The sequence below is a fragment of the Serinus canaria genome, chromosome 4A (assembly GCF_022539315.1).
Source record: "Serinus canaria isolate serCan28SL12 chromosome 4A, serCan2020, whole genome shotgun sequence".
Lineage (NCBI taxonomy): Eukaryota > Metazoa > Chordata > Aves > Passeriformes > Fringillidae > Serinus > Serinus canaria.
In genome coordinates this window covers 1,570,314-1,582,174 of record NC_066318.1, presented here as the reverse complement: position 1 = coordinate 1,582,174, position 11,861 = coordinate 1,570,314, and positions in this window count along the sequence as shown.

The window sequence follows — 11,861 nt, the reverse complement described above, 5'->3', positions numbered from 1 at the left end:
ATGCTCAGGAAAACAGGTAAGTTATGTAAGAAATGGCTGTAACCAGGGAAAACACCTGAAAACCATTTGGAGATGTTAAAAATGTTGGAAAATTTGCGGGGGAAAAAAGAATACTGACTAACAACTGTTGCTAAAAATACCTCCCCAATTAATATTGTCAGCTCCTTTGAAACCTTCCCTTTTAACCATCTGCTAAACTTAACAAAATAAAACTTTATATGGAGACAACAAAATAAACTTTGTATGGAGACAAAAGTATGCAGAGTTTTAACTTCCAGAACCTCTGAGAGCCTCAGGAATGAATTTCCCCAGACTTGCATGGCCTTTTCAGGTTGTCCACACCATCAGATGCAGTTCCCTAATTGAATTCCAGTTGAGTGCGCTCCCGAGAAAGGAACTGGGGATAAATACAAGATGCCAACTTGTCATTACAATGTTCCTTAAAGCCTACCAATTTTTACTTTTCTGGCAAGTAACATTTCCTAAAGGAAAAGAACAGAAGGGTGTCTCCTCTTGGGGGGGCTCAGGCTGCAGCTGCTGCTCTCCTCGGATGCTGTAACCAGGACACGTTCTGGGGACCTGGATCTCAAACCATTAACATCATTTTTGTGGCTTCCTTCTATCCTCTCTGCAGTTATTTGATGCTTCTGGTACTCACTGCTAGTTAGTTTCAAACCATGGGCTTTGCTAACAGATTTTAGGGATAAGTTCTAATGGCTTCGAGGAATATGAAAAATGCAAGTTTTAAAAGTGTGTTCCTTTCCCTGTGAAATATGTTATCATTTACAATCTCCACAAATAAAACTAATTGTCTACATATTTTCAAGCCCCCCCCAAGGTATATTAACAGAGGCAATAGTTGTTCCATTGTTTATTAACATGTTGCTATCTACAGTCAAGATAATACTCATTCCTAAAGTGGTAATTTTTTTGAAAGTGTCTTTAATTTATCTCTTAATGCTGTGAGAGAAGTGACCTTTCAGAAGAGAAGAGCTACATAAAAGGTACCTTATCACTGCCAATCACTGCCTGTGCAGACCTTCAACCTCCCTGGCACATGGATTTAGCAGAGTGACTGCAGCCAACAGAGCTGAGCTGCACAACACATGGAAATGACAGGCAAGCAGTGGCCACAGTTGGGCAATTTTTGCAAAGTAAGGTAGTTAAAGTAGTTTTAAACTGACTCTGGTCTGCCATTTGTGGGGGTTAGGTCTTTTCTTTGGCTGCAGCTGAGCAATGCATCTGCAAAGGGATAAAAAGGAGGCTTGTAATACTGACGTGGGGAAATGGACAAATTGCAACTTTCCTGTTTGTGGATGTGCAGCTCATGCTACCAAGGAAAATCCCAACGTTGTGAATACTTCAATGTTCTCTGCATTATATCTACTAATGCTTGAACACAGGGCACTGACAATGCTGCTACTCCAGATATCCCTGTGGATGGTGCACTGTGCAGGCTGGTATGGAAATCCAGCTGTCAGGCAACTCCAGACATGTAAAAACCTGCTGCTTGTGTGACCTTCCTCCACTGCACACCATGCATTACTGTTTCCCAATATGTAATTATTTTGCATCAGGAAGGATAAAAAAGTAGCAGGAAGTAATTTTAAATTTAGCAACAAGTATTCTACATGCTTTGACACTTAATTTACATTATAATTCAAGTAAGGAGTAAATTAGCAGAGTGATCTGTCCACTTTTTAACTCTTTTATGTACTGGGAATGAAGGTGTGGGTCAGAAAACTCCTCTGCAAATACATTAGGATTTGCTATCACCTAATGACATTGGAGCCTGGGAATCAATTCTATATCTAAAGGTTCAGGATCCATCCCAATGACCTGCTTAAACCCTCCCAATTACCCCGAGTTCCCAAACACCTGAGAAACAAAGTAGATCCATTCCCCCAGACACCGTTTGCTTCACAAGACTCTGTGCTTGTAGAAGAATAATTAGCTGATAATGGCAACGTGTCTGATGAGCACCAAAACAGCCCAATTTCAGCGAAGCGTGGAGATGGAGCTCAGCAAAATGAGATCAGAACCATTCCCCTATCAATGAGAATACTTGGAAAGCTTTGAGGGCATTGGAGTGGGCATCCAATTCAACCCTCCCATAGAGTTCAGTCATCACATTACAGGAATCATTTCCATGAGTAACCTGCACCCCAAATTTGCACCTCTTCTCCTTATATAACAGAGATCCCCCGTGGCAGGAATTATTTGTCTCAAAGACAGGCAGCTCATCAGAAGCACTGTAAAACAACACTAATGCATCCCACTGTGGGAATACAGCGCGGGCAATTCTCCCCCCACTCCGCAGAAATTTAAACCACTTATCATCAGAACAATCCCTCGCCCTCCCATCCATCCCGGTCTGTTTGCAGCACAGCCGAGCATTGTCAGGCAAAACATGTCACAGCTGACGGCTGTGTTGTGAAGCCGCGAATGTGCAGGGAAATCATCATTCCTGTCAAGTTATCCCGGCGAGTTTCCCCGCGGAGCCGCGCTCAGCCCTGCGCCTTCCCAGCGCCGCGGAGCCCCGGACAGCGGCTGGGCAGCCTGGACAGGGCAGGACGCGTCCCTGGAGGAGCCTGGACAGGGCAGGACGCGTCCCTGGAGGAGCAGGATGCCTCAGTCCAGCCCCCGGCTCCTGGTGCTCCTTGTGGTACCCAAAACTACAGACAAGCGCTGCACAGCCACTGCATCAGATCACCTGATATGAGCAAACCAGACCTAATCAGGGCAAATTTAAAGCAGCCAAACATCCCGACGTTACCCTGTGCGAGGCATAATGGAGCCGTGAGACGGGAACACTTTGTGTCTGCATTGTCCAACAAATGCAGTTGATCCCTGCTCCGCTGTCGGCAGCAATTCCCAGAGCACAGCGCAGCTCCAGCAGCCTCTCCTCAGCCCTGTCTCCAACAACTACTGGGCACAGCAGCGCAGGGATGATCGGAACTGAATAAACTCTTCCCAAAACAAAGAATGCGAGAGCACGGATGCAAATTGCCAGGATCCCAAGTACAGACAATACACGGCAATAAACGATCCTACCTTTCATCCAATCCACTACTTGCTTCGGCGTCCACTTGCTAATAGGTTCCATAACGAGAGCCATCATCAGATCACTTTATCATTCACACCAAAATCGGGGGAAAAAGGAGAGAAAAATTGTATCAGAGCATGGCTGGGCTACGAGAGCTGTCGGATTTTACAGTGCAGTTCAAAGAGAAGATGATGCTTTGTCCCTCCAGGTTCCTCCTGCACTGATTCAGTAATGTATAAAATTACACTGCTTGATCAGCTCTGGCACCTCCCCCACTGCACACAGCCTGCAACACCCGGAGCACCGAGCCAGGAAATGGTGCAGTACAGACTTACTTACCAAAGGCTCTGCCCGCCGAGCACGGCACGGATCAAACATGGATTACACACGGAGCGATCCTGGCCGGGGCCGCTCCGCACGCCGCGCTCGGCCGAGCTGCTCTGTTCCAACCAGCCCCGGGATCTTCAGCAGGGAAAATGTCACTACTGTAACTTGATAGCAGATTGTCTCGGCTTCATTGTGAATATGCTGACTGTCACTCGTCTTAAAGTGAGGAGAGAAACGTCAGGATATCGCCTGGCATCTGGCAAAATGCTGAGCATCTCCATCTTTACAATGCGAAATGTTGCTGGAGTCTTGTACTGTGTAATCATGTAATTCAGAATGTCAAACACAGTATGAAAAGTCTTACCCAAGAAAAAACTGCTGGGAGAAAACTCTGGTTTTTTTTTTTTTCTTTTTTTTTTTTTTTTTTTTTCTGGCCACATTCAGAGCCAGGATATTGCCTCCTATGAGCTGCTCATTTTGTAGGGAAAGAATGACAGCATCGAGGAGGCAATTTGTACTACTACAGCACTTTAGGATAGACAAGTACAGCAAGTATTTTGACTCTTATTGCTGGGATCATAAGTCAATGTCTCCCTTTTGTTATGAAAGAAAAAGAAAATGTTTTAAGTATTCCTAATCCCGAAGTTTACTACCCTTCTGCCAGATGAAGGTGAAGCATTTCAATGAGATGTGCCAAACAGCACTTTTTGGACCCATCTGTGACTCTCTGCACCTCATGCAGCACAAATTCTGCATCCTGTGGCTGAGAAGGTGCTGCAGGCTCCAACCTTTTGTCTGGGATCTGCAGCCCCACTATTTTATGTTAAGGGGAGAAACTCAGAGACCAGGAAAAAAGGCAGAACAAAACAGTCCCACCTTTCTCTTCAGTGATCTTTCCTCTGTGCCTTTTTCTCCTGCACTGCCCCAAGTTTCCCCAGCACATCAGGGGAAGAGGATGGTGATATTCTGCTCCCCTGGGGCTGGGCTGAAGTCCCCAGGCTGAGATCTGTCCTCTCTCTCTCTCATACAGAGGAACATGAAATAGCAATGGAATCTTTATCACAGAATCCCAGGGGGGTTTGGGTTGGAAGGGACCTTAAAGCCCATCCCATTTCACCCCCTGCCATGGCCAGGGACACTTTCCACTGCTCCAGGCCCCATCCAGCCTGGCCTTGGGCACTGCCAGGGATCCAGAGGCAGCCACAGCTGCTCTGGGCAACCTCAGGGCCTCCCCACCCTCACAGGGAGGAATACCTTCCTAAAATCCAATCTTAACCTACTCCCTGGCAGTTGATTCTCCACCCTTTCAAGGCTCTTTTTTATATAGTTAAGGATGCAGACAGGCATCCCTCCCCCCCTAAAGTGTCTCCAAAGAGATGTGCCATTCTCAGCTCAGTGATGCACTCTATCCTTTTTTATTTTTCTTTAGCTTTGGGAAATAGTGTGATTAGTATTCCATGATGTATTTGGAGTGCTCAGAGCACAGATCTTCTTTACAAAAGGATTCACATCAATTCTCCTTCAAGAAGGCTGAACAGCATGTCATCTTCCTCTCTGAGTTTTGGGAGACCACTTTCAGTAGCTTCAGCTCTGTCTAAATAGCTGTTTACAATGGACATCATAATGACAAAGCTCTCAAAGGCACAATACTTCTCTTTTTAGGCAACAGTGGGCTAGAATTGAGAATAAATATTTCTATTAGCTATTGGAAACTGTGCAAGTTGTTTGGGGGCTATTTTTTCTCCAAATTCTTAATTTTTTGAAGTTCAATACCAGCATGGAAGAATTTGAGATTAGCTATGTTGTGTACAAACTTGGTATTTTTGACATTTTTGACATTTGCACACACAGGAAAAAAAAATCTTCATTCATGATTGTTTGGACTATTTCCCCAATTCCTGTCATTTGACAGACATTCTGTCAATGCCCCTTTGTCTCATATTTCCTACCCAGGCTTGACTGGGCACTTTTTTTTTAATATATTTGGACATATTTTTGAAAGAGGACAAAGCCTGAATTCAAAGCTCATCAATGTCAATGGGAATAATTCCACTCATTTAAATTGTCCTTGGATGACAGAGGAGGCCTCCAACTATTATTTTGGAATCAGGACTTCCATTTTCCCAACGAGAAGCTTCTAAATCCTTCACGTCCTGTTACTGAGGCTCCTCCCCCCAAAGATGGTTTGCATTTTCATTTATTCCCAGGGTTATTCATGGTGCTGGCTCAGGCAGGAGCTATAACTTGCCTGGAAGACCCTGGCTGCTAGATAAACTCCTGGGATTTTCCTTATTACCAGCCACACTTTGCCTGTACTCTGGGATTTTACAACCATCTACTTTTCTGTTCTACTTCTTGGAATAAAATATTCAAAGCTGTTTAAAAAGCTCAGTTTCTGTCTTTCCTGATGATTTATTCAGGTTCATTCTCTGTTGCAAAGATCAGTGCACATGGCCCATGGTTGGGCACGAGTCATTCCAACCCCAGGGAAATGTTCCTCCAGCTACTCCCACGGGTGTGTTCAGTGTGGCAGCCCATGGATGGTTCTACCTGGGGATTTCCTCTGCTTCTTCTTTTGTTGTTTCCAGAAAGATTTATTCCTCACACCCATGGGAATGTCACAGGAACATGGCAAGATGAGGAGAGGAGCCTGTGGCAGGCCAAGGGACTCAGTGATGGATCAGCTGAGCATTAGAAAGGCCAAATGGAGCCCAGACTATTTCTGGAGCCACGGTTCAAGTCAGTTCAGAGCACTTTTTGATACAGGTTGTCCCCTCTGCCTGCTGAGGTAACGGCTCTGGAATGAGAACTCATGGAATACACCCCTGCACTGAGCTGTACCTCCCCCCTGACAGGGTCCCTCACCATCCCTGTCAGCCATGGGTCACTGCAGTGGGACCAAGTGGCTGAAGTCACTAAACAAGGAAAATTTTTTTTAAATAGACAAAACTATGTAATCCCTAAAGCTGTGCCATGTGTTTTTCTGCCTGTTTATTGCAGTGCTTCTGCCTAGATCTACCCCCCACCCTACCCAGCCCTGCTTCCTAATGCCAACATAAAAGCAACAATGCATTCCCATGACTGTGTTTTTCTTCCAGGCTGAATGTAGCAAATCAAGAGAGAAAAGATCAAGGAACATCTTTCTCACTATTATTCTATCTAGGTCATGTAAATGAGAAATACTTTCTGACTGAAGTCTGCATAAGCATTGGAGCAAAGGGAGGCATTTGAAAGGGAGAAAGGAAGCAGAGCTTTCACTATGAAGCAGCGTTGTTGTCAAAGGCCTATAGAAAATAATCTGGTAATTCCAGCCCATAATCATCGCTGCTGCCTTTGACAGCAAAGGCCTAAGGCTGAACAGACTGGTGGAAAGGTTTGGAGTCCCTCCTCCTTCCCAGCAATAATGCTGAGAGTGCTGCAGCTTTTGAGCACTGCCTGGTATCTCTGGGATTGCTAATTAAACCATCAGTCTCTGTATTTTCATGGTCACTGTGGGAGGCAGTTAAATGTTCTCGTGTATTTCATGGCCAGTGATAACTTTCCAATTAAGGATTATGTTCAAATCTGGTACCATAGTCACTCCAACACTAAGAGCAATCATGTATTTCTTGCAGTTTTCATTTGGTAACAATTATTCTCATCTTCTTTGATGAAGAAATAACTTGCATGTTGTGAAATAAGTCCTTTCAGAGAGGGTTAGTTTAATAAAGTCTTGACATGGCATTTGATGTCCATTATGGAAAAACAAGAACAAGCAGTTCCAGATTAAATAAGTCATGAATGCCTTGGAAAAGTGGTATGTAATGTTATAACTTAGGACATCTATAATTTATATTATTAATGGAAAAGTAAGCAAAATCTCCAAGGCAATGACTGTTGAACTCTTGGTTATCACTAAAGCTTTTTATCACACAACATTCATATCTTATACAGCTGGTTTTGTGGAAAAGAACATATTCTTAAAAACCAGAATGGAGCTAAACTGTTTTGGTCAGTTCTGTTCTAGGCCAGGTTCTGCCTGATGTTGCCTCCAACCCTTGAGACACTTGTGGAGAGATGGCAAGCAAAGTGCCTCTGGTGAAGTTGCATGAGAGCAATAAATGTGCTGGGAGGAACAAAAGCCAGCTTAGGTTTGGGATGGGGATTGACAGATTCTCCTATTTAGGGATAAACCTCGGCCTTATTTAACCCTGGCTTTACAAACTGAGGGGCTGGGCTCTGTTCTCACAGGGCAGCTCAGTTATTCCCTGTGCTCTGGGAATAACTCCACTCATTTAAATTGTCCTTGGATGACAAAGGAGGCCTCCAACTGTTATTTTGGAATGAGAATTTCCATTTTCACAATGAGAACCTTCTCACTGGGGATGGGTTGTGAGGAAAGGGTTTGGATCATGCCCAGATCCCAGAGAGGGTCAGTGGGTAGGTTCCCCATGATCCATCAGTCTTTATTTCAGATCACAGGACATCCTGAGCTGCAAGGGACAAGGATCAAGCCCAACTCTTCAGTGAACATCCAGGGATTGAATCCACACCCAGGGTGTTGTCAGCACCACGCTCCAACCAACGGAGCCAATCTCTTGGGTGGGTGTTGCATTGCTGGGTCCAGAGCAGCTGTGGCTGCCCCTGGATCCCTGGAAATGTCCCAGGCCAGGCTGGACAGGGCTTGGAGCACGCTGGGACAGTGGAAGGTGTCCCTGCCCTGGCAGGGGCGGCACTGGATGGGCTTTAAGCACCCAAACCATGCCAGGATCCTGGATTCTCCAGCAGCCCCGCAGCTGAGGCTCTTTCGCCGAGGTTCTCTGGGCCAGGGGAGGCACCAGCCTGTCCTCGGTGGCATTCTGGTGGCTGTGGTCCCGGCTGGCCGTCCCCGGAGCCCCGGGATGGGCAGGATGCGGTTCCACATTCTGGAGTGCCATCTGCTGGCTCCGCACCCGCCGGCAGAGCCGGCACCGCCGCAGCCTCCCTTTTAATAAACCCCACTCCATTAATTAATTCATTAATTAACTGCCTTTCATTTTCACTGCTGTTTTATCAACAGGAAGGTTTTCTTCCACAGGAACCCACTGCAGTCTTTGCTTTTCCATCACAGGTATTGTTATCCCAGTTTTTACATGGAGCCTCATTAGAAATTTATATATTTTCATGCTCCATTAGATGATAAAACTGCTTTATTAATGTGTGTTAGTCATAATTTATGATACTTTACATTAATTGGGTATTAAAACACCCTTAAAAATTGTCTGGAAATCAGGGCTAATATTACAAAAATGCAAGAAATACTTGGTTTCTCAGGAATATAGAGAAATAACTTCATTATCACTTGCTAAAAAATGTGTCTTGACATGGCTGAAATGGTTTTGTGCACTGCTTTCTTCTCAGTGTATTTTAGTGTTCACAAAAGCTCCTCCTCTGACCTCTCTTGGGACTGAAATCCTCTATTTAGCCACAGAACATGAACATCATGAGCAGAGGCACTGCAAACTTCCTCCTGTCTTGCATCACTTTCATCATAACATCACCTTTATTTTCAGCTGCCCTTTAGCTGTTGCTACACTTCCTTGACATCAAGAGTAGCTTTTCTACAAAACAGGTTCTCTAGATTACACATCTTGTGGAAAAAAGATCACTTTTTGCAGCTCTATCCAGAGTTTAAAATGCAACTGAAGTGTATTAATGTCGAAGAAATAATGCAGAAAATTAACCAAAAAATATAATTCTTCTCCAAGAGAATTCCACTGATTTCAGTGAAGACACTATGAAGTTACAACATGGGTAATTTCTTCTCATAGAAGATGAACTTTGTGTTCTTTGACTCAGACTACAAATGAGCAGAGAACACTGAAATACTTTCATATTAAGGGAAACAGGATCCTCTGTTTTCAACCTGTTTGTTATCACCAAGATGTTTAGAGTCTCCCAAAGAGCCCCAAATAAGAGGGAATGTTCCCATCTGGAAATCCCCAAAACAGTCTTCAAAGCAGAGATACAAGTGATGCCTTGTGAAGGCTGATCTAGAGCAGGAACTAGATGGAGTTACAGAATAAAGTAGGGATTTATCAAAAGGATCTCCTCCATGGATGCACCTTGGGCAGCACCAGAGCCCAGCCAGGGCTGCACCCAAGATGACCCAAAATGGCCCCAAAATGCCCGGCCGGGCACGGGGTCTCTCCCTGGGATCAGCTCTGCTCCATTCCCACCTTGCAGTTCATTGTCCCAGCCCAGCTTTAGCCCAGCCAGTCCCAGCCTTGTTTTTCTCTCTCCAGCCCACGGGGTTTGTGCTCCTGGGCTGAGATTGGGATCATTTGTCCTTGGTGCCCAGCTGGAGCAGGAATTGTTTTGTCTCCCTGCTCTGTGCAGAGCTCACCATGCCCTGATGTGAACCCAGACCCACACACTAAAGCAGCACAGAACCTGAAAAATAGAAAAGCCAAACCTGAGGCATCACAAGAAGAAAGTCCCTTGAAGGCAGTGCCAGGGGAAGAGGCTTCCACCTTGCCAAGGAAGTTTCCATCTGGGGATTTGTGCCACCACCACGAGTCACAGCTTCCTCCCCAAACAAACTTCCTGAGGACACAGATATTGGGGTAAGTCTTCCCTTTAACTGCTGGGAAACACAGAGCACAGGGGCCTCCTCTGCTTCACTGATCTCTTCAGTTTGCCACCACCAGTTTGGCAAGCAGGGGAAAGCTGCAGACAGATCCTTTGCTATCATTTTCCTGCACAGAATTCCTCCAGGAACAGCTATAAAGTTCTGCTCAGTTCAGAACTGACTACAGGAACTAAACTAGGGAGAAACAGGGAAATACCATGCAGCAAGCACTCTGAGCCTCTCATGCAGCTTCAGAGGGATCCTCTAGCACTGTGCAGGCAATTCTATGCTCACAATGGATTCACTCTCTTAATTCAGATTTCCATGACATGGAGCTTACAGTACTGACAGTCACAGGGTCAGCATGAGAATTTCTGAGGGCAAAACTGGGCAATCTCTCCCAAAATAAGTTCCAGCTCGACAGAAATCATCTGTGTGATGGCAAATTTATTACATGTGGATCAATGGCCTTTCTTTTGTAGGTATTATGGAGATCAGACTAAATTTTCAGAGCTCTCCTTTTTGACCCTGAAATCATAGGAATTTTAAAATTTGAGTGCTGCTAACTCCAGCTCCTTTTCTTTGAGGAAAATAAACTGTCAGAATATTTATTACTACAATATGTTTAATTTCCTGTCAATACATCCATATTCATTTATATACAATATCATTGGTATTTGCCTTTCCCCTTCCTCTAGTAAATATTATGGAAAATATTTATTTGATAAAAATGGAATAAATGTTCAATGTACTTCCTCTGCAAGAATCACATAACAACTTCTAAGCAATAAACCATCTGCTTCTCACTACATCAGGTAAACTATATTACTTTGGGGAAAAAAAACCCCAGTAATAATGGAAAACTTGACAACAGTAATAAAATTTCCAAACTATTGATACCAGATTCCCTTGCAATTCATTATTTGCTGGCTGGAAAGTTGGCTTTGAAGCACAAGTGCCTGTTGATTTTCCTAAAGCATTCAGAGAAACAACGGAGAATATTCAGTGATTCTGTGAAACTTGGGCTGTATATTCTGTGTGACATTTATGGTGTGAAGGAAATACACAGCAATGTTGGAAATGGACTTGTTTTGCCATTGAAGGACCCTCAGCGTGGTGGGAGAGGAGGGACAAGTTCATGTTCAAGTGTCCAGGAGAGCCTGGGTGCACTCTGGGCAACGATGTGGAGAACCATTCCACTGAGAAAAAACACTTTATCCTTTTGTGTTCCATCATTATCTCCTTCTCCACCATGCCACAGCAAAATGTGCCTTACAGAAATGTCTGAGCATGGACTTCAATATTCAAAGAGTCATTTTGCCTTGCAGAGATATCTGATGGGGTGACCCAGGATGTGCTGGCACGGGCAATGTCAGATTCATAAAATTGTGACAATTATTATCATCCCATCTTCATTTTCCCCTGTGATTTTCAGTCCAAGCTTGTCTTTCATGCTGCCAAGTGACTGGTGACAGCAAAAGCTTTTCTTCAAGGCATTCTCAAGATGGCTTTTTCTTTATCTTACCATCTCTGCAAAGCCCTGCTATTATTAGGTCTTCCTAATGCCTTGGTTAAAACCTCAGAGATTATGCTCCTGCTGTATATTCCAGCAGCCTCTTCATTCTCCATGTTTAGTTAGACTCAATATTTGCTTGGAGGACTGGCTGTGACTACAGAGATATTCCCAGTGTGTGACTGGAGCCAGGTTTTGTGTTGCTTTAATACTGTGAGCAGAAATTGAGATGCAAGAATCTGAAAGCTTGAAAAAGAAAATTCGTGTGAGCCACGAATACCTGCCAGGCTAACCTGACATGAAAAGATCTGCTGCAGCCTTCACCATGGGCACTGCAGAGAATTTAGTACATGAGGCTTCCTGTCCTGCCCTTGATACATCTGGGA